The 24,731-nt window shown below is 41.5% G+C and overlaps 1 long non-coding RNA gene across 3 annotated transcripts; it reads left to right on the forward strand.

Annotated features, from left to right (window-relative positions):
* Positions 1–6,293: 6,293 nt before the first annotated feature.
* Positions 6,294–9,683, forward strand: LOC116028431. 3 transcript variants are annotated; one of them, XR_004100146.1, is made up of 6 exons: positions 6,294–6,508; positions 6,645–6,712; positions 7,556–7,611; positions 7,744–7,819; positions 8,399–8,516; positions 9,285–9,683. It is a non-coding gene; the product is annotated as an uncharacterized LOC116028431 (long non-coding RNA). The 3 variants fall into 3 exon arrangements; XR_004100147.1 differs by having other exon boundaries at positions 6,656–6,712; positions 8,391–8,516; XR_004100145.1 differs by having other exon boundaries at positions 6,656–6,712.
* Positions 9,684–24,731: the final 15,048 nt, after the last annotated feature.

Here is a 24,731-nt window from a genome sequence, read left to right on the forward strand (position 1 = left end):
GTGAAGAGTGAAGACCCTCCCTGCCTGGCTGGAGTGGCTGCCTCTCTGCCACTCTGGTAGTCTACTACTCTGCTCTCTCAAGTGTGAACTGTGAAGCACTGAAGCGGGAACAATAAATTAATGAATCCTAATTTTTTAGGTGTGAAGGCCCAAGCGGGAGAGACTTTTGTTTAAACACGCCAGGCTTATAGGGTTGGCTCAATTACTTTATCGGGCTAATTAATTAAGTGATATTCATAGGCTTGGTTTCATATTTTTATAGTAGTATAGTATATGACTAGTATGTCTTAATTGTAACTAGTATTATACCCGTGCGGTGCACGGACAGAGATTTAGACACAAAAAGTACACTTATTTGAATATGAACGTAGCTAATAAATATTAAGATCATTGATTCTTTATGTGTATTTAAATTATACGCATTCTTGAACAACTGACTTTTATTATTTTAGATGAATGACTAAGTACTTCATGCTACACAACATTGTTAGTTGAAGTACTACTTTCTCTAACTTCGTTTGCAATCAAGATTCTTAACCCCTTAGGGTTGCTAACCCTTGAAGCAACAACGTATAGTTGACAATGAACAAACACTGATTTCCTTAACAGCAAACCTAGATGGGTTAATGTCCTTGACTCTTGTTTATAGTCATTGCGTGCGAAAGCATTAAAGGAAATTGTTTTCTTTGGAATTTGAATGACAATCTTATATCTGTTGGAGTCATTGACATTCTTACCAGAGTTGTTCCGAGTCAAAATTTTGCTTCCACCACCTAATATGAAAACCTGGTAATGACCAACCTTGTACCATTGCATAGTCCAAGTGAGTGGTTTATGTTCCTCAACAACAACATGACTGGAGATCCCACCTTTAGAGTTAATGTATGATTAGCGGGCGTCCACATCTGAGAGGACACCATTGAATGTTCCTCAACAACAACATGACTGGAGATCCCACCTTTAGAGTTAATGTATGATTAGCGATACCAGATGCTCGGACACCATTGAATGTTCCTCAACAACAACATGACTGGAGATCCCACCTTTAGAGTTAATGTATGATGCTCGGACACCACCACCTTTAGAGTTAATGTATGATGCTCGGACACCATTGAATGTTCCTCAACAACAACATGACTGGAGATCCCACCTTTAGAGTTAATGTATGATTAGCGATACCAGATGCTCTCACTCTCAACGGACTGGAGATCCCACCTCCCACAATGTATGATTAGCGATACCAGATGCTCTCACTCTCAACGGACTGGAGATCCCACCTCCCATGCTCTCACTCTCAACGGACTGGAGATCCCACCTCCCACAACCTCCCACAATGGACTGGAGATCCCACCTCCCACAATGTATGATTAGCGATACCAGATGCTCTCACTCTCAACGGACTGGAGATCCCACCTCCCACAACCTCCCACAATGTATGATTAGCGATACCAGATGCTCTCACTCTGCGTCCACATCTGAGAGGACACCAATGTTCCTCAACAACAACATGACTGGAGATCCCACCTTTAGAGTTAATGTATGATGCTCGGACACCGGGCGTCCACATCTGAGAGGACACCATTGAATCAGACTGTGTCGCTGCTGTATCCTACAATTTACATTGTAGTATCTGTTCATAACTACTTTCTCAACCTATTGAAGCACAAGAATCAGTATTGCCTCCACTGAGGCTCGAACCCACCACCTCCCATATAAAGGGAATGATTTGATGCCACTGTATCCTACAATTTCTTTGAAAACATTGTTATTTATTATTTGTGTTTTAGCACCCATGGTCGTTCCACTAAAAATTGGGGCCCTGTGTCATATCTTAATTTGGGCCCCTTTTTTCTCGAGTAATTTTTATATATAAATAATAGTTGTTCAAAAAGTTGTATCAAAATATAAATATTGTATAAAAAATACATATAAAATTTTATTTAAAAAGTAACAGGCGACGCGCACATTTAGATGCAAAATCAGCAATCAACTTCTTCCAAAAGCTATTTTCAATGAAGAATCAGTTGAGTTGCGGTCTGTGATCTTCGAAATTACCGAATTGGGAATTGTCGAATTTCGTTACGGTATTGCCGTATTTTATAGGGTTGGGAATTGAGAATTTTTTAATTGTCTAATTGAGAAGTGGGATTATGATTAATGAAATATAATTGCCGAACGAAATTGACAATGTTTTTGGATTAGGAAATATATATATATATATATATATATATATATATATATATATGTCAATTGGGTTCAATTTCATCTTGTCACAAATTGGTCCAATCTTCATACATTTAGCCTAAATTTTTGTAAAATATATATACATAAAATTTCTTTCTTTTTTTTTGTGTTTTTTTTAAATATGGGCCCTGTGCAGTCGCACATGTTAGACATGCTCAGATACGATCTTGGCACCAATAATGCTATCCAATTAATTAATATTAAGAATATTCTTGGACCACCGTTAATAAAATGTAATATAATAAATCTTAGATTATTATACCAATTAATTATTACTAATACAGATCATCTTAGTTTTAGACCACCATAATTCTAATAATAATGAATTTCGTTTTTTTTAAAAGGAAAAATGAATTCCCTATTATTATATACTATTATTATATACTAATTATATTAAATTAGATTAGGGAAAAGTGTCAAATTGGCCCCCTAAGTAGGGTGGATAGTGCAATTAGGTCCCCTAAGTGAAAAAAGGTCCATTTAAGTTTCCTAAACCGGTAAAATAGTTCAATTAAGTCCAAATTGACTTGTTTATCAAGTCAAATTCGTGAGGTGTTGACACATGTCCTTTTTTAATTTTATTTTTCAAAACAAATATTTTTATTTATTAAAAATCTTATTTATTATAAATAATAAATAAATAAATAATTTAAAAAAAAAAAAAAAGTAGCGTCGCCATGGAAGAGAACAGAAAGCAGTTTCCCATCTTCTTCTTCTTTGTCTCGCATTCTCGTCGCACGTCCGCCGGAGGGAGAGACGGAGCTACACCCTGCCATCGTCGCCGCTTCCAGTCCGACGCCGGCGACGTGAACACCTCTCCCTCATCCGCAAACACCGCTGTAGCCACCACCACAACTGTCCCCCTCCCTCGCCGGCGAACTGAGATGCGGCAAGCGTCAACGGCGGAGCTTGAGCGATGCTCGATCTGGTTCATCTCTGGCGGCAAGGTCGACGGAGCAGCAGGCGGCGAGAACTAGTTCCTCCTCCGGCGTCGGACTGGCAGCGGCGGCGATGGCAGGGTGCAGCTCCGTCTCTCCTTCCGGCGGACGTGCAGCGAGAATGCGAGATGAAGAAGAAGAAGATGGGAAACTGCTTTCTGTTCTCTTCCATGGCCGACGCTATTTTTTTAAAAAATTATTTATTTATTTATTATTTATAATAAATAAGATTTTTAATAAATAAAAATATTTGTTTTGAAAAATAAAATTAAAAAAGACACGTGCCAACACCTCATGAATTTGACCTGATAAACAAGTCAATTTGGACTTCAATGAACTATTTTACCGGTTTAGGGGGCTTGAATGGGGCTTTTTTCACTTGGAGGACCTAATTGCACTATCCACCTGATTTAGGGGGCTAATTTGACACTTTTCCCAATTAGATTAATATGAATATATTAACGCCTCCCTTCTCCCCCACTTTCATTGTAGATTAGCAATAACATCATGCATCCGAGGATTCCAGAAGCTTCACTGCACCGCCAAATTCCTCGCAATTTTCAATTCCATTTCTATGTTTCGTTACTTGTGTTCCCCACCATTTTATCTACACCTTTCTCCATCTCACACCTGTACTGACTGCTGTGTGAAGCACACTGATTCGGGTTCATTTCACATGAATCTTCGCTGTAGATTTCTAGACCGTGTATTTGATACTCAACAATTTTAGATAGATTAGTACTAAATCTCCCACAGCACGCAAGCGATTCTTGTAAATCGCCCTACCTTATGGTTTGACGACGTTGTTTGTGTTGGATTTTCAATACCTATGGCAGATCGGTTCGGTTAGCAGAATACTTCACTATCTAGGTTGGACCAGACACCCAAGGTAAGTGTTATTCACGTCTCAAATAAAGTTATTTGGATATTAACATACTTAAAGGCATTTAAAAATTTACTGGTTGTTTATGTGTATTAATACTAGTGGTCGAATTATAAGTACTATCTGACTCATTAGAAATCATAAGTTTGAGACTTTTAAAATTATTAACTCTAAAAGCTGCTACGTATAATTATTCGTGTATAAAGACTGATTTTTTTAATAACAATTCGACATAAGATAACGTTAGTATAAATGCATTATCTAATTTTTGCTTGATTATCCGTTTGATTTTCTACAACAAAACAAATTATTAATCTCAAAGATGTAAGACTGTGAATTTTGTAAGCTATATTCACAAAATGTAGAGTAAATATCCAAAATGGTCCCTCGACTATAGCATAATTCACAAATTGGTCCTCGACTTATGATTTTAACCAATAACATCCTTAACTTTTGATTTTTGACCCAATTCAGTCCTCCGTTAGTATGCCCGTTTGTTGACCGTGAGATCCGAGGACAGAGTAGTAATTTCACTCCTTTATGTTTTTGGCGACGAACCGGTTCATATGCGAAATCTGCAACAAGGGTTTCCAGAGGGACCTTCGGCTGCTCAAGACAATCACCGCCCATGAATCTGTTAGGACCTCAATTGTGAGTGTTGGGAGCATCCCTCAATTGGTGGATGCATTGCCCAATCTAAACGCAGAATGCCTGGAATCAGCACTTGTGATTCTCGACGTTTTGTCCACCCTCCCCGAGGGCTCATTGGCCTTGAAGGATTGCCCTAGGACAATCTCAAACATGGTGAAACTGCTGATGAAAGTTTCCGAGAAGTGCACTCAGCTAGCTTTGTCGGTTTTGTGGGCCGTCTGCAAGCTCACCCCTGAAAGATGTGCCTCCGTTGCTGTTGAGGCCGGGCTAGCTGCACAGCTCCTCCTCGTAATTCAGAGTGGCTGCAATCCTGCATTGAAACAGCGGTCTGCAGAGCTCTTAAAGCTCTGCAGTCTAAATTACACCGCTACCATTTTCATTTCAAAGTGTAAACTCACTCACAAAAACAATACAATGATTGTTACAAAAACTCCCCCTTTCCAGAACGTGCAGCTTCATAGGAGAGGGCACAACCTGCCATGGAAGCTGAAGCAAAGGAACAACAAGGAGGTGATCAAGAAGAAGGTGTATATATGCCCGGAGAAGAGCTGCGTTCACCATGACCCGTCTCGAGCTCTCGGGGAACTCACTGGGATCAAGAAACACTTCAGCAGAAAGCATGGGGAGAAGAAATGGAAGTGTGATAAGTGCTCCAAGAAGTATGCTGTCCAGTCTGATAGGAAAGACAGCTTTATTACACATAGGGCGTTTTGTGATGCATTAGCGGAGGAGAGTGCGAGGTTTACTACTTCTGTTCCGAATCTCAACTTCCGTAACGAATTGCTGTCCGACGGGAATCCCGGATTCGGATCTCACGTTTTCCGGCCGCCGCAGAACGAGCTGATGGTGGGTGTGGACGCGGCGGGGAATCATCATTAGTTCGGTCTCGATGGGTAGAAGCCACGGCTGCTGCTTTGGCTGGACGCCAATAACGCCAACGAGTTCGCCGGCGGCGGCGGCTTAGCTCACGAGCTCCTACAAATGGCGGCGCCGCTGGCTAATATGCTGGGTTTGTCTTCGCAGAACCACTGGTTTCACGGCAGCGGCAGCGCATCTTCGTCGTCGCTACCGCCGATGATGAAGGAGGGGACGACGGGAAGATAAGCTCCATGTTCTACGAAGCGGCGGTGGCGGGAACCGTGCCACCCTCCTATAATTAGCGAACAGGTGAAGTCCAATGGCGGGAAGCTTGTGAAATTACTACTCTGTCCTCAGATCTCACAGTCAACAAATGGGCATACTAACGGAGGACCAAATTGGGTCAAAAATCGAAAGTTAAGGATGTTATTGGTTAAAATCATAAGTCGAGGACCAATTTGTGAATTATGCTATAGTCGAGGGACCATTTTGGGTATTTACTCCAAAATGTATTAAATATTAAATAAGCTACTAAATACAGAGTATTATTTACCATTATTTTACATACTATATTCACAAAATGTACAAAATATTAAATAAGATACATTATATATTTAATTTCACCATATATACACACGCATACACGTATAACATTAAACAGTATATGCATCAAATACTTTATATATAAAAGAAAAAAGAAAAATGGAAAGCCTAGTCTGCGTATTGCATCTTCCAGAACTCCCTGCCTCCATCTCTCTACTCCTATACCTCTATCTCTCTAGCTCGATACCTCCATTTCTCAAACACAGCAATTATATCCCTCAAAATCACTGTAATCTACACCCCGGCCATGGACAATAACGGGTTGATGTATCGCATATCTTGGAAGATCAAATATCGGGTTCTCTTGGAAGATCAAATACAGAAGAAACAGGTATGCCTTTACCCATATTTCTTCGTAATTTGTACTTCGTAGATCTAGGGTTTTTTAAAAATTATTTTGACATGCATGTGTTTTCTTTGTTTATTTTCTTATTCGTTCCTTATCTTGCTGAGAATTCCTAACACAGACGACTGGCAGATGTAGTCTCAATCTTGGATTTACAGACAAAAATGGAGTTTCTACCTAATTTAGGAGGTAAATATTCAATTGTTTTGAATTTCAGTTGCCTTAAAGTCCCAAATTTATCTTCGTAGCATCTTCATAGTAAGCAGTGGTTAGGTCTTCCTTAATTGCATTATGTTTTAGGAAATACACCAAAATTGGTTACATCTAGGCTATTTTTAAGAAATACTGTTAATGCGTAGGTTGATTTGTACATGATATAACATAGAGGTACTTATTTTCTTTCTCTAGAGTACTACAAATTGGTTACTTAAAAACGTATCTTGCTCCAATAGTTTATATCAATAGGCCAGTCTCATCTTGGAACACTAAAAGTTCTTCAGGTTAATAAATGTTGTTGTGATCCCAGCAAATATTGATTCTATAGATGAACTGGAGATAATTTATTTATCATGTACATAGGTTATATTTCTTATGTATAAGTTTTTTTCCATGGGGATACTAACAGTTTTTTTCAAACTTTAATACTGTTGTATAATCTGTGGTAGGATTACTTAGATGGCTTTTCTGAAATTCTCATATATATGTTTATATTTAAGTAAGCTTACTTCACACTGTTCCTCTTCCATGTTTGGTTAAAATTTTGTTAATACTTACTCATAGGCTGTATAGCATTGCCTTACACTTTCAATTTCTTATATTTTCTTTTTGCAAATGCTATAGTAAACTAAATTGCATCATCATTGCATTTGCTCATTGCCAAGTTTGTCTACATTGGACTTTCACTCCCTTAGTAAAAATTATCTTGCTTCCAAAGCTTAATATAGGTGATTGGTTTGTTTGGTATCCTCGGAGCATTAAATCTATAATGCTACGTTAAAATCCAAATTTTAAACTAAAATCTGTACATTTCAGATTATCACTTACATCGTAGCTCACAACTTTGTTGGCATATGGTGATTAACATAATGGTGAGAAGTACATATTGTAATTGTTACACTTTACACTATCATTTTGATTAACACTTTTTCCATACAGTTCAAACATGTAGGATTACGGTGGGAAATCTACAATCACTTACAATGATTTTATTTTCTACACAGGTGTTGGATTTGATATATGTAATTGCTACAACATACTATTTTCAACTCAGTATCCATCCTGAGAACATCACGATAGGTAAGTGATTTACCACAATGCTTTTGTTTGAACATTTATAGTTATTTTAGGTTACATATTGATTACTGATTAACATATGTCTATCATGCTGCATTCTCATTTGAATTGTAACATAGTTCCATATAATGTGCACTATGTACCCTTGAATTTGGGTCTTCAATGTTGCATTCTGCTTTTCTTCTTCATTAATGCAGCACCTTTTAAACTTGTCGCAGATCCAATGCTGCTTTATGTGTGAGGTTGTCTTTCATAGATGATTCATTCCTGCAAATAAAACTCCCAAACACTGGAAAAACATTTTTGAAAATTAATTTTTATACTATTTCTTCCTAAAATGTATCATATTAGTTTCCAAAAGCTTACAAAAACCTAAACATCTCAATACTATCACATACACATTGCAATGTTTAATGAAAACTGTCCAGCAATTAACCAATTTCAGTACTGCCACTTTAAGTCAGAACATTATCTCATTTCCTGATCCCTAAGTCCCAATAAACCAACTCCTAAGACAGTTGGAACACTTATTCAATCCTACTAACACAGCAAGTTTTTTGTTACAACCCGTTAGACCTGCAGGAGCCATAGTACCAATCATTGGAACTCTCAATACCAGAAATCGTTACAGCTCTTCTTCTTGCACTGGAACTCTCATATAGATACCGGCTCTTCTTGCACTGGAACCATTTGCAGACAGGTACATGGTCTTCTTCATATAGATAGTACCATTTTTCATTTAAAAATTCATTAGGCTTGCTTTAATTAAAGAAGTATAAAAGAGAGTATACACAAATAAGATAAAAGTAAGTTAAACATTAGAATTATATCATAACACTCAACAATGCACAAACACATGAACAACAATTCAATATGCATACATAGAAGTACTGAAGAATTGCATTTTGTAGAGAAGGTATCAGGTCACAGGCAGTTTGCTTGATCTTTGTGGATACAGAGCTCAAGAAGCAAAAAAAAAAAAAACAATTCTACAAACAGTGAGTTTATGCCAAAAGTCATGTGATTAGGCCCAAAACAGATTTTTAGCTCACAGAGCTACAGTCTGTAAAGTCTGCCATCAGGTAGTTCTGTTTTCCCAAATAAATAACAAATGTTTCAAAGTGTTTCATCCCAAAAAGTGCATGAACAATGTTCGTGGTCAAACAACACTGTTTTTATCCTTGTGATCACAGCAGAACACCAAAACCTTGCTTCATAAAATCACATCCTATCTGCCTCATCATTTAGAAAACCATGAAATTTAAGAGCATTATCTTAAATTAATATGAGCATGTACCACAGTGCCCTACACACAAAAAAATAACATTATTTTTTATTTCAATATATATAAAAACTTAAAATTAGCTGTTTACACATTATAATGTAGAAGGAAATGTACCTCTTCATCATTTAAGACAATTTCTTTGCTCTTGATTTCAAAAGAACCTTTCCTTGCTCTTGATTTCAGAAGAACTTTTCCTTTCCATCACTACGTTTTGCCGGACGACCACTACCTTGACAGCGCTTCTTTTCTTGAAGGTTGATAAACCGCGAGCACGAACGTACCCATTCGGGAAGAGAACTGTGAATTTTGAAGAAATTTCTGGGTTATCGTTTGCTGTATACGATAATTATACCTGCATTATATAGGCTTTAATTGTGCTGCGTACATTGTAAGAGTTCTGAACCTATATTAATTCCCATATAGTATTAATTGCTGTCGTCGATTCGATCGATTCGTTTTTTTAAACAAACTTTTTGCGGCTATTCATCTAGGACTGCAATTAATACTCTTTCCTTTCCCATGTAATGAATAAATCTATGTAATGAATGCAAAATATCAATTCTCAAACATTGGATACCAAAAGCCGTGGCTGCTACTTCTCTATCACAATATGTCACCGATTCCACTAAATTTTCCCTTTCTAAACGCCGCCGTTTTGTATGGGCGGGAATTTTGGCCAAAGTGCATTAACTGCTCTTCTTATGGCTTTTTTATAATAGAGATGTTTTAATTTTTTACATAGATTCTTTAAGAGCATTTAAGCAAAATGAATGTTCAGATAACATACATTGATTTGTGAATTAGAATATGTATATTCATATCAATTTTTCATATTAACATTTTTTTTTGTTTGAGCAAACTATTTTATAACAATTTTTTTAAATATCTTTTAATAATCTTTTTTTTTTCTTTCTTTTTGGTGATGTTTTGTTGCAAATGAAAAACTAAAATGCAATTGTTGTAGAATCACTGTTATTTTTTTATTATTTAAATAAAAATGACATATGAATTGAAAGTGCTTATAGATTAAAGACTCACCCCACCTTATCGACATGAAAACAACAAAGTACTTAACATTCGTAATATTTATTTCAATCAGTAGTAATATTTACTTCGTAGTAATTTTTTTTTTTTTTTTGAAAAACACACAAAAACTTTCATTAATTCAAAGTCATACAAAGAGTTGATGAAATATAACGAGGAATACTATCAAAATACTCAGTCAGGTCAAAACCCTGATTACATAAAGCTCTCTGCGCCAAAACATGGGCCGTCTCATTTGCGCTGCGCTTCACAAAGTGGAGGCTAACATCCCCTAGACTCTCAAGTAGAAGACGAATATCATCAATTATGCCACCGAATGGAGTGATATTGAAGCCTCCTTTCACCGCATGAGTTACAAGTTGAGCATCCGTTTCGATCACCACACGATCCCAACCTTTCCTCTTAATCCAACTCAAAGCCTCCCTCGCTCCCATAGCTTCTGCTTCACGTACTGAGTATAAACCATAAACCTTTTGCATACCTATACCCACCACCACCCCTTCCACAGTACGAACCACCCAACCAAATCCCATCAACCCTCGGCAAGCATCTAACGCAACATCAATATTTATTTTCAAATAAAGAGGCGGCGGTGGCTTCCAGATAGCATCATGCACAATCAAAGACGGAGAAGAGACAGTGCCACCACCCCTTGCCATTCTCCAATTTGCCAGAAACAAATTTGCACGTAAAACCAAAGTATGTGGGTCCACTGCATGCATATTCCAAATTAGATCATTTCTCCCTTCCCAAATTGCCCAGCAGACAACAACAACACGTTCCACCACCTTTCTTGGCAATTCTGACCACATTTCCTCAAACCACTCATCCATAGACTCAACCATTCCCAGCCTCCACCTCATATCAATCTCACGCCAGCAGTTCTTCGAAAAAGAGCAATTAGCAAACACATGAACTGCTGACTCGGGTTCCATTCCACAAAAAAGCACATTGGATCACATGCGACCTGTTTAATAGACAAAGCATCCTTAGTAGGCAAGCGATGTGTACACATAGCCCAAAAAAAATACTTTATCTTCGGAGGAATATCGAGACCCCAAACACCCGCCCAAGCTCTCACCCTGCCCCTTACCCTTCTACTAGTGGCAAAACGATACCTGCTTTTGACTGTATAAAACCCATGTGTCTCCCACACCCAATAGTGCTTATCCCCACAAGGCGTTTTCGGAATCGGCACGTTAAAAATTCTTTGAGCATCCCTCAGATTAAACATGTCCCTCACGAGGTCATAATCCCACTGGTTAGTCCCTATACAAAATAAAGAAGCAACGCAAGGATGATTTAAATATTCAGGCTCAGGGGTTGATATGTAAGGGTCGTTTGCATCATTTAACCATGGATCTCCCCACACTCGAACCCCCTCCCCATTCCCAATTCTCCACCTAACGCCATTACAAAGCAAACTCTACGACTCCCTAATACTAGTCCATACATATGAAGGATTTGAACCCCCCGATGCTTCTAAAAACGAGCACTTTAGGAAATAACGGGCTTTAAAAATTCTAGTAACCAAAGCATTTGGTTCATTGATAAACTTCCAACCCTGTTTCCCTAACATAGCTACATTCATCTCTCGCACGGACCTAAATCCCATACCCCCATATTTCTTCGGCTTGCACAAATCATTCCAGTTACCCCAACGAATGCCCCTTCCACCCCTCCTCTCACACCCCCACCAAAAAGAATTCATAAGTCTCTCAATCTCACCACACAACCTCTTTGGTAAACAAAAAACATTCATTGCATAATTCGGTATACTCTGGAGAACAGTTTTCAAGAGAACTTCCCTCCCAGCCCTTGATAAGAATCGGTTCCCCCAATGCAAGATCCTAGCCCGAACCCTATCCCGAACAAAACCTAACACAGCCCTCTTATTCCGTCCCACAAACCTCGGTAGCCCCAAGTATTTGCCCCTACCCTGCTGTTCATGAATGCCCAACACTTCACAAACAGCCTCCTTATCCTCCCGAGCAACAGTTTTCCCAAAAACAATAGAAGTCTTTCCCAAATTTACCTGTTGCCCACTCGCTTCCCCGTATTCCTTTAAGACTTCGTTAACCACCCCAGCTTCTAAATTATTTGCTCGAAAGAAGAAAAGACAATCGTCAGCAAAAGAAAGATGTGAGACAGTCGGAGCCATACGAGCTACCCGCACTCCATGCAAAGCCCCCACCTCCTCCTGCACCCTCAACATAGAACTCAAACACTTCGCTACCACAATAAACAAACATGGTGATAAAGGATCACCTTGTCTCAATCCCCTAGATGGAACAATAGGACCCCATTCTTTTCCTTCCACCAAAACCCAATACCGAACTGACGACACACAGGTCCGCATGAGTCCCACCCATTTCCCATCAAAACCCATTTTCACAAGTACTTTTTCCAAAAACTCCCACTCAACCCGATCATATGCTTTACTCATATCTACTTTTAAAGCCCCATAACCACCCCCACTCCCCTAATTACGATTCAAAGAATGGGCAGATTCATAAGCAATTAAGACATTATCAATAATAGACCGACCGAGAATAAAAGCACTTTGCGAGGGAGAGATAATAGAATCTAAGACAGCACGAAACCTATTTGCAAGGACTTTGGCAAGAATACGATATAACACATTGCACAAGGATATTGGGCGGAAATCAGACATTAACGCAGGATTTTTCAATTTTGGGATTAGCACAATATGGGTATCACTCAAAGAAATAGGCAAATGACCAGAAACAAGGAAAGATTGACAAAAAGAAACTACCTCCGTTCCCAATATGTCCCAATGCAACTAAAAGAAAGCCAGAGACAGGCCATCAGGACCCGGAGACTTGTCTGGATGCATCGCGAAAAGAGCTCCCCTCACCTCCTCACTCGTCACCTCCCTTAATAAACCCGCATTTTGAACTTCCGAAACCCTTATTTCCACACATCTCAACACCCCCCTCCCATCCCCAGCATTTGCCGTAAACAAGTGAGCAAAGTAATCCACAAAGACTTTTCCCATCCCATACTCATCCGTAATCCACCGTCCTACCCCATCTCGCACTCCCCGAATTGTATTCTTTCTACGCCTCATGTTCATAGAATTATGGAAAAAACGGGAATTACTATCGCCACTTGTATACCATAACTCTTTCGCACGCTGGCGCCAGCGATCACTCTGATTTTTTGCAAGAGATAAATACTCACGCTGGACCCTCCCAAACTCAGTAATCTCTCTATCCCCCCTTGCCGTACGAAGCTCTGCCATTCTATCTCTAAGCTTTTGCAGCTGTCGCTCATCCCCTCTCACGTGCCTACAACCCCATTTCCACACCTGCTTACCACAATCTGCCAGCCTCTCCCCTAAATCACCCCCCACTGCCCCTATCCAAGCCTCCTCAACAGCCGCCCTACACATAGGATTCATACCCCATGCATTCTCAAATCTAGGACGCCTCTTATACCCCCTTCTCCCTATCAAGTTCAATTCCAAAAATAAAGGAAGATGATCACTATGACTACCCTCCAAAGACCAAGCTTTCGCATTTGGAAAAAAATCCCTCCACCCGCCTGACACCAGAAATCTATCTAGTTTCTCCTGAACCCAATTTGGAGTCCCCCTACCCCTCTCCCAGGTGAATTGACAGCCCTCAAACCGAAAATCCTCCAGTCCACTTTCCCGAACTGCCTCCTGAAAACCCCGCAGCAACCACCTAGGATGAGGAACTCTCCCAAACTTCTCCCAATCCCATAACAAATCGTTAAAATCTCCCATGAGAATCCAAGGAAGAGAATTAACAGTAGAAAGGTACCTTAACAAATCTCATGATTCCCTCCTCCTATGACGTTCCGGACAGCCGTAGAAACTTGTGAAACGCCACTTAGGAGCCGAACCAACCCCAACCCTTGTGTCGATATAATGATTCGAATACCCCAGAACCTCCTCATCAATCCCTCCGTTCCAAAGCAACGCTAATCCCCCACTTCTCCCAGTTGCTTCAACTACAAAACAACTTGAATATCCCAACGTAACTCGAACAGTCTCCATTCGCCTATTGCCACATAATGTTTCTGATAAAAAAGCAATGTCGGGTTTTTTTTGACGCACCAAACCCAACAAAACATGAACTGTCAGAGATGTACCCAACCCCCGACAGTTCCAACTTAGGCAACTCATTGGGCCCGGTGGGCCTGGGGACCAGGACCCACCTCATCAAACACGTTTAAGTTCTAACTTTCAATTGACATCGGACTACTCCAATCACTACTCTCCCCATTTACAGCATCATTATTGCCCACCCTTCGCCGTTTTTGTTCCACAATAACTATGCCATCACTGTCGTTACTGGCAGTCTTTATTTCAGAATTATGAGCCGTTACATCCTTAATACCAGAATAAAAAGGCACGTCAGGATTATGAATGCTCATTAATTGCCCATCATTACTTCGTAATTGGTCCTCATTCCACTCCGTATCTGTCGCTGAAACCGACGCCCCACCCTGCTTCACCTCATCCAACACCAACCACCGGTTAGCCGGAACGACCGGCGACTTCCGACCTCCCGCCCTCAACCACGGACCAAACACTACTTCCTTCCCTTCCATCGCCGGATCACAAGCCAGATGGCAGAATTTTTCCCCATGACCTATAATCCCACAAAAGAAACAGAACGAAGGTAAACGCTCGTATCTCAAATCTACCCAAAACTAGTCTCCCCCAGCTTTCCTCATCTTCATCTTTGTTTTCAGAGGTTTTGATACAAGCAACTGCGTCCGAATACGCATAAAAGATGTCCGCTCCCCTTTAAAGTTCCTCTCATCAGCGAACTCAAAAGTGCCCACATGGTTCCCAATCACATTAGCAGTTTTCTCAAACATGAAGCCCGACGGCAAATTATAGACCTGAATCCAGAATGAACAAAGTTCCAAATCGATTGTTTGAGGGTCGACATCCTTCTCCAGACGACGTAGTAAAACCAGATTCTGATCATATGTCCAAGGGCCTTCATTCACAACTCTCGAAATATCCCTCTCATGATAAAAAGTGAATAGGATCCTTCTCCCACCTAACTCACGAAAGTGAACGCCTTTTACCGGACGCCAAGCAGTGGCCATCACATCCCGAAAAATCACGAACTTTAACGGTCTATCAGAAACCACTCGACCCACTGCTGCAAACCGATAGTCCACGACCTGCTTAGGAATAAGTTCTTCAACCTCCTCCACCACAACCCCTTCATCGTCATCATCAATGGATAACGCTTCACAAGAGGCAGCCAGGGCTGTTGGATGCTCAGTCGAATGTGCCATGAACGCAAAAAGACAACGCAAAAAAGAACAAGGATACAAGAAAGCCAAAACCCTAAAACTGGGAGGAAACTCTCGACGCAGAGAGAGAAAAAGTTTTTTGGGTCCAATTTTTTTTACTTCGTAGTAAATTTAACCAAAATAATTTTTAAGTTTTAGCTACAATCTAATGGCCAAAAAAAATATTTGTCATCTCAACTATTAATTAATTATTTAATACAAAATGATATAAATAAAAAATAACTAAGGTGTCCATCAATAATTTAGAAATTTAAAATACATTATTAATATTAACATAATTTGCTAGTGGTGGACTAAAACTACTTCTTTACACATAATTAAACGAAAAATTTTATGTATAATAATAATTTATGAAGTGAGTATAATTAATGGACTAAAATCGTCATTTTCTATAAAAAACACAAAAACAAATAGTTTCTTCAGTGGCTAACCAATGAACTTGTGTAATAAAGACAAGCATAAATGGGAGTTAAAAGAAAAAGATTTGCAGTAAAATGGAATCTGAAATGAAAGAATTCATTTAATTCAGAGTGTAGAAAATGGAAAAGCCCTAAAAGAGTAAAAGGATAATTTCATGTGTAACCCTAATTTTTCTGCTCCACTACTAGCCACTTCTGGTCATTGCGGTCGCCAGAGTCCGTCGGCAAGCTTCCTGACCGAAACTGCAACCCGATGTTTCCGTTGACAGTTCCGCCGATGCTCCGCCTCTTCCCCAACAACACTAGCATTGTCACCCTCCACACCCTCGTTGAACTTCCACTGTAGAAGCAGGGTCTTGGGGTGACTCTTCCTCCCCTAAGACCCCCCTGCCGACGTCCTTCCGCACCCATACGTAATTCGCCATCGGTGTTCTTGATTCTCCGGCAAGGATGTTTTCACGGGACACAAGGCTTATGAGGAGGCTTCTGAGGAGGATCATGTGTTGGTCCCAAGGGGATGGGGTACAAGTCTAGAGGGGGGGGGGGTGAATAGACTTGTATAAGATTTTGCAAATCTTTTCGACCTCTCGTGTGTATTGAACTTAGGATGTTTAGGTTTGATACCTCACGAGGTGAATACAAAGTTTTATGCGCAGCGGAAATGTTATCCCCTTTTAGTTAGCACGAGTTTGAGTTAGTTCGAGAAGTGCGTTTATATGTAGTGCAATCGAGAGGTTAGCGAGAGATAAAAGCAGTAAGTAAATGCAAGAGAGATTTTTAAGTGGTTCGGCCAACCCGCCTACGTCCACTCTTCTTCCAGAAACTCCCTGGAAGGATTGCACTAAAACTTCCCTTTTTAGTACAATGTCGAGCGCTTGAGCTTTGATCACGAAGCCCGCCTCAAGCCTCAGGTTTTTCGCCCCGCTTCTTGTTACTCCACCTCTCGAGCACTTGACCTTTGATCACCAAGCCCGCGTCAAGCCTCAGGATCTTCACAAGACAGCTCCCAGGTTACTCCGCCTCTCCAAGGTCTTTCTCCCCGCTTCCAGCTACTCCACCTCTCGAGCACTTGACCTTTGATCACCAAGCCCGCGTCAAGCCTCAGGTTTCTTTCACTCGGACAGCAGCCAGGTTACTCCACCTCTCTTGCTTAATCCAAAGCAAGGTGTTTTTGGTTGTCACAGTTGAATGTAACAGACTCCAATCTGACCACAAGCTATCGTTGAATCAACTTCGATGTAGAGCAGCTTCGGTCACCTTCTAGATGTATAACAGTTTAAGCTTTGTAACTCTCTTAAACACTTAGATGTGTTTTCTCGCTGTTTTGAATATCAGGATGATATTCCAAGTTAAGCACTAGCACTTGAACGTTTTAGACAGACACCTCTTAAGAATTTCGAACTTGTTTACCCTTGAGAACCCTCACTTTATTTTGTGTCTTCACGTCCTTATATATGAGAGTAGAGGAATAATTCCGTTGGAGGGAAAACTATTCCGTTTGAAATTTGTCTCCCATGCTGATCATGGGTCTTGCATATTTTCAGCATATTTCATGGAGTGGTGATCTTGTAACTTGAACCTCTTTGTCTTGTAGTGAATATTCCATAGTTCACTTTCTTGAGTCCATGCTCCACTTGCGTCTTTTGGTAAAAGTTACTCTTTTTATATTCCCATTGTTCCTTGTTTGTAGGGAATCAGACCACTTCAGCATTGGTGCACCTTTTGACCGTTTGTGGTGGAAATCTGACGTGTCGTCCATTTCCGCCCATTTTGAAATATTCACGTTTGGCACCTCTTCATTATTCTATCTCCATGATATTCTTCTTTTCCAAACTTTAAGTATGCTTCCTGACCGTCATTCAGCTTTGTTGGAGATTTGTTAGTGTATCGAGACCAAGGTTGATATCTTGATTGCTTGATATCTCGTACTCAAATATCGAGAGGTCTATCTCTCGAACTCTGTTTATGTCTCGAACTAGATAGCTGTATCGAGAGGTCCTACCTCTCGAACTCTGCTTATGTCTCGAGACTTAGTTGATGTCTCGCAGACCCTTATTCCTCCAGTGTTGTCCCATGCTTTCTTCTGATCTGTCTATATGATTACAACACACGAGACTTCTAAGATGTTCAAACAAATTTACCTCAAGCTTAAATATTTTCCGAGTTGAGCTCAAAGTTACCCGGTTGTATTTTCGCTCTTGGTTTACTTGTCGAACTTACATCGTTTTGCCTATGTATCGAGACTTGGGGATTTCTACTTATCAGTTGGTATCATCAAAACCTATTACATGATGTTCCTAACAATTTCCCCCTTTTTGATGATGCCAACACTTATACTTACTCTATATGGCTGATTTGATAGAAAGAATTAACACAGATTTTATTTTTCAGCGCATATGGTAAGTTTGACAAATACTCTACTAAAAATAGTACTCACGCAACACCCCCAGCAAAAGATATATATATGATTATAAAAAGGGAATGTTTACAAAGCAGAGTTTAGTAGACAAGATTGAAAGAAATAAGACCAAGAACAACATAAACATCAATACATTGAAATAAGACGGAGTTTGGACCACGAGAGCTTACTTCTTGTTGGCTTTCCTCTTCTTGTTGATGGCTTCTCGTGTCTTGATGGGGTCTTTCGGATTTACCAGGCTTAGGTATTCATCTGTGACATCTAGATGCCTGTAATTCCTGTAGGCTTCCCCTACGAACTCACCATCAATTACTCCATCTTTCCACCAGGCAATGCATTCTTCTGGAGACATGTTGCTGTGTGTTGATATCCCAGTGATTTTCAGAAGCTTGAATATCTCCAGAGTCAGAATTTGTTCAGTGTCTTCTCTGTTCCCAAACTTAAAGTTTGTCATGAGAAGATCTATCTTCCTTTCTTCTTCTGACTGTTGTTCTTGTCTTTTTCTTCTTCTTTCTCTGTCCTCTTCTCTCCTTCTCTCCATTTCCAGTGTACGCTGGACCCTTAGGTTTTCTGCCTGTTTAGCATCCTCCACTGCTTTGCTCATGATTCTTGGTATTTTTGGAGGTGGTCCAGCTGGTTCACTTGCTGCCCTTTTCTTGCTTGTTGTATCCCCCTTCTTTTTCCCTTTATTTTCCCCCTTGTTGGCATCATCAGCACGGGAAAGAAGGATGGACATACCTTCGAAGATAGCTTGAAGCTGGGCAGGCACTTGATTCGACAGGTCATCGAGTATGGCCTTCATCACATCCTGTCGAAGTTCACTAGAATATTGGAAGGCTCGCAGCTCTGCCCATAACTCAGCTAGTTCAGCTTTCGCACTTGCAGCCTCTGCTCGTAACTCAGCTAGTTCAGCTTTCGCACTTGCAGCCTCTGCTCGGGCGAGAGCAGCCTCATCGGCCGCACTTGCAGCCTCTGCTCGGGCGAGAGCAGCCTCATCGGCAGCACTTGCAGCCTCTGCTCGGGCGAGAGCAGCCTCATCGGCAGCTTTTGCAGCCTCTGCTCGGGCGAGAGCAGCCTCATCGGCAGCTTTCTGTGCTGCAGTCTCAGCCCATACTGCCTGTTCGAGTAGTTCTTCATGATTGGCCCGAGACTCGGTTGTGCCAGCCACGGGTAGTGCAGCATTTCGAACAATGGCCAGTACGCGCTCAAAGCGAGCCATCTTCTGAGTTTGATCAGCCATAAATTGACGTACTTCGCCAAAGAACTCTTGCGCGGCCTGTTGATCATGATCAGAAGTAGAAGGAGAAGAGGATCGATAGGTACCTTTCGTTGGAGGGGACTTGGGTGCTTCCAGATTTCCACCCATGACTTGCAGTTGCGAGTCCACCTCTCGAAGGAGTCTCTGAGGAGCCACAGGGACACCGGGTTCAGAGCTCGAAGGTAGCTCCATGTCAGGCGCTTCCCGGTTTCCACCTGAGGGATGGATCACTTCTTGCTCCTTACCACTCGAACCTGGAGCCTCAGCTTCAGCAACTGTGGAGATAGGATCAGCCGGAGAGGGTTCTTCGGTATTGGACGCTTCCCGGTTTCCATCCAATAGAGGTTCCCCTTCAGCATCACTTCTCGAACCAGTGCTGGGAACTTGGTCATCTGCTGGTGGAATTGGAGACGAGGTTTCGATAGGTGCTTCCCTGTTTCCACCTTTGATAGTTGCATCGTCCTCCTCAGCACTTCTCGAACCAGCAGAACTTGGAACATTCTGCTCATGTTGCTCATTGTGCTGCTCTTCGGTCTGCTCCGATGAGTCTGGGATGATGATTATTTCAGGAGCAGTAGGAAAACCTGGCAGTGCGAGCAAGGGAACTTCACCCTCTCGAATTGTCTGTGCTTCATCTGTAGTGTTCGAGGGTGTGGACGCAGGAGGTGGCAAAAGTAGAACGGTGTTGGGTGCCACTTGAAGTGCTTCAGAGGTCTCGGATTCACCTCTCGAAGCTTCTACCTGTTCGTCCAGAGCAGAGTTACTGACTTGGGACAGTGGGATTGCGGCTGTTGCGATATTATCGTGAGCAACCCCAGAGGTCTCTCCTGGACCTCTCGTGAATTCAACATTCTGTCCCAAGGAGATGGCAGTGGCGAGTCTGATATCTTCTCGAAATCGAGCTTCTGTTTCAGGATCTTCTTCAGGCTCAGCTTCAACTTCTGGTGCATCAACTGCTATGCTCTTCCCTTTATCAGTTCTTCCACTGTTCAGCTTCATTACTCGTGTTTCGTGGGCAAGATCCAGCAGTTGTTGAGCTGGGATCTCGGAGATGCCCAACCACTGGAGTGCAAACTGCTCTTCTGCCTCCATTTCAGCTGCTTGACTCATCAATTGAGTGAAAGAACTGGTTCTCCAGTTGATCCACCTGATCACCCTGGAGTAGTCATCAAGAGTGGGTGCTTCCACTGCCAACTGAGTGGAAACTTCTTCATATAAGTCATCCCGCCCATCAGAGATGATTTCAGTGGCAGAAATTGCTTCGTCTATCTGAGCTGTGATCTCTCGACTATGCTCCAAGAGATCATCTCCCACCCTGACTGTGTAGTCTATCTCTCGAACCATCTCACGTGGTTCTTCTGCACCCCCTTGTACTGGATCATTGATCCCAGTACCTTCAACCTCTCGAGCCATCTCTCGAGATAAACCAACAGAGTCACCAGTACCCTCAGCAGTAATATCATCATTAACACACAAATCTCTTGACAGGGACCTGGTAGGGGGCACTCTCTCAACCTCAGTGGCCAGTGTAGCCTGAGGTTCCCCCTGGGCTTGTGCCCTGTCCTCGAAGGGTACTTGTATAACTGACGGTGTCACCTCTCGAACCCGGGTGACAGCAACAGTTTTGGCTTTCCTAGCCCTCTTTGGCAGATGAACCCTTTGTATCAGTACATCGAGAGGTTCATCATCAGAATTCTTTTCCTCGGTTTGGGCTTTCCTTTTGCCCCTTCCTTTTGGCTGTGAGGGAGAAGGTGCAGCCTTAACACCTTTAGTTTTGGGGATTAGAGATTTCGTCCTACCCATATAGGTATTTCGATGAATCTCTTTTCCNAGTCACGGGATGCAATATGAATGACCATTCAATGCTTGTGTAACTCCAAAGCTGCCATAAAGTTGATGAAACCGCCCCTCACATGCGAAACAGTTCATGGCACTAAATACAAGAAGATAAGATTTGACCATTCATCCCAATTCTATCATTCCCAATTCTAACCTTAGTTGAGAGAATATATTTTCACATAACGCTTTTGTGAAAATATCTGCTAGTTGCTCCTCCGTTGTAACATATTCCAAAATAATGTCCTTCCTCTCAACATGGTCTCGGATGAAGTGATACTTAATATCAATATGCTTTGTTCTAGAATGTAACACTGGATTGTGGGTGATGGCAATAGCACTTGTATTGTCACACATGATCTTAACCTCCTTACACTCAACCCCATAATCCAGTAATTGTTGCTTCATCCATAAAACCTGAGCACAGCAACTTCCAGCTGCTACATACTCTGCCTCAGCGGTGCTTGTAGCTATCGAATGCTGTTTCTTGCTAAACCATGAGACAAGTCTTCCACCTAGAAACTGACATGTCCCTGATGTGCTTTTTCGATCAATCTTACAGCCGGCAAAGTCCGCATCTGAATAACCCATAAGTTCGAAAGATCCACCTCTCGAATACCAAAGTCCAACACTTTGCGTACCTTTGAGATATCTAAGGATCTTTTTAGATTCATTTAAGTGACTTTCTTTAGGACTTGCCTGAAATCTAGCACATACACCTACTGCAAAGGATATATCTGGTCTACTAGCAGTTAAATAGAGAAGAGATCCGATGATACCTCGATAAGTAGTCTGATCGACCTCTCGACCTTCACTGTCGACATCGATACGTAGAGAGGTTCCCATGGGTACTTTGACTGAGGATTTCCCTTCTATATTGTATTTTCTGAGCAGATCCTTGGTGTATTTCTCCTGATTGATGAAGATACCTTCCTTAAGCTGTCTCACTTGTAATCCAAGGAAGTAGTTTAGTTCTCCCATCATGCTCATCTCGAACTTCCCTTTCATCAATCTGGAGAACTTCTCGCACAAGTCTGGATTGGTGCTTCCAAAGATGATATCGTCCACATAGATTTGCACCAATAAGATGTGATCCCCGTCCTTAATTCTAAACAATGTTTTGTCCACTAGGCCTTTGGTGAACCCACACTGGATTAAAAAAGAGGATAAGGTATCATACCAAGCTCTCGGAGCTTGTTTTAAGCCGTAAAGTGCCTTCTTTAATTTGTATACTTTGTCAGCTCCCACGTCCTTCAAGAAACCCGGAGGTTGTTCAACGTACACCTCTTCTTCGAGAAGTCCGTTCAGAAAAGCGCTCTTGACATCCATTTGATATACCTTAAAGTCTTTGAAGGCGGCATATGCGAGAAAGATGCGTATGGCTTCGAGACGTGCCACTGGAGCGAAGGTTTCATCAAAATCTATTCCTTCCTCATGACAATAGCCTTTGGCAACAAGTCTGGCCTTGTTCCTAACAATAACTCCATCCTCACTCATCTTGTTTCTGAAAACCCACTTTGTACCAATGACATTTTGATGATGAGGTCTCGGAACTAGTTCCCAAACGTCGTTCCTCTCGAACTGATGAAGTTCCTCTTGCATTGCTTGCACCCAATCTGCGTCGCTTAGAGCCTCATCGATCACCTTAGGCTCTATTTGAGATAGAAAACAAGCAAACATGCTTTCTCTGTAAGCTGATCTGGTTCGAACTCTGTCACGTACATCTCCGATCACTTGATCAGCAGGGTGACTTCTCAGCCATCTTAGGTCGGGTTGCGGCTCCTCAGTTGATACTTCCATTGAAGGTTGAGATATGGGTTGAACATCTATGATCTGGTTTTGATCAACTGAGTCAGGCGCTTTCTTCTTGGTAGACTCTTCATCATCTGATTCTGACTGGAGTTCTGCTACGTCTCGAACTATCGACTGCTTGTCTTCGAGAGGTAAGTTTGATCTCTCGATAGACTCTGGCTGATCTTCCTCAGCAGCTTCCGTTGTCTTTGATGGTTGATCTGTTGATGCCCTTTCATCAAAGGTAACATGTATGGACTCTTCAACCACCAAACTCCGCTTGTTGAAGACTCTGAGTGCTTTGCTTGTCGATGAGTATCCCAGAAATACTCCATCATCTGCCTTTTCTTCAAAAGTTCTTCGTTGAGTCTTCCCATTGTTGTGAATATAGCATTTGCACCCGAATGAGTGGAAGTGGCTTACATTCGGTTTTCTTCCATTCCACAACTCATATGGAGTCTTTCCAACTCCTTTTACTATCAAGGACCGATTTTGGGTGTAGCACGCTGTGTTGATTGCTTCTGCCCAAAATCCTTGTGATATGTTGGCTTGCGAGAGCATGGTCCTTGCGGCTTCTTTGAGAGTTCTGTTCCTTCTTTCAGCAACCCCGTTTTGTTGAGGTGTTCGAGCAGCTGATAGTTGATGATGAATTCCGTTCTCGTTGCAGTAGCTCTCGATTACTTGATTAACGAACTCTCCACCTTGATCTGACCGGATCTTTAGTATCGAGACTTCCTTTTCAACTTGAACTTGTTTCAAGAGATTTGGTAGGGCAATTTTTGTCTCGCTTTTCTTGGTTAAGAACACGGTCCAAGTGAATCTTGTGTAGTCATCTACTACCACAAGAGTGTACTTCTTTCCCTTTATGCTGGGTGGATCCACTGGGCCAAATAAGTCCATGTGAAGAAGACTTAATGGTCTAGTGGATGATGTCTTGGCTTTGCTCTTGAAGGAGGATTTGATCTGTTTGCAACGTTGACATGCCTCACAAATTTTATCCTTTCGAAACGTCACTTTGGGCAGTCCTTCCACTAAGTTCCTCTTAGTAAGCTTGTTGATAGTCTTGAAGTTCAGATGACTAAGCTTACTATGCCACTCCCAGCATAAATCTTCCTTGCTCCTTGCTAGCATACATAGGGATGGTTTTGCAGACCTCCAATCCACTATGTACATGTTTCCTTTCCTTGCTGCTTCCAAGACGACTTCGAGAGATTCCTCGTTCATAATCTGACATTTGCTTTTGGTGAAGACAACTTTGTGGCCCTTGTCACAGAACTGGCTTGTACTAAGGAGATTGAACTTGAGCCCCTCAACGTAGGACACTCCTTTAATAACCAGCTCATTCTTTTGGATTTCACCAACAGCTCTTGTGCGCCCCTTCTTCTCGTTGTCGCCAAATGTCACCAAGGGACCTTCGATAGGTTGGATGTTCTCTAGCAGTGTTAGATTTCCCGTCATATGTCTCGAACATCCACTGTCAATGAACCACACGTCCCTGGTGTCCTGCAAGGAAGTTAAGCAAGTTTAGGTACCCAAAC

Source organism: Ipomoea triloba, chromosome 9, assembly GCF_003576645.1.
Source record: "Ipomoea triloba cultivar NCNSP0323 chromosome 9, ASM357664v1".
In the NCBI taxonomy this organism is placed as follows: Eukaryota; Viridiplantae; Streptophyta; class Magnoliopsida; order Solanales; family Convolvulaceae; genus Ipomoea; species Ipomoea triloba.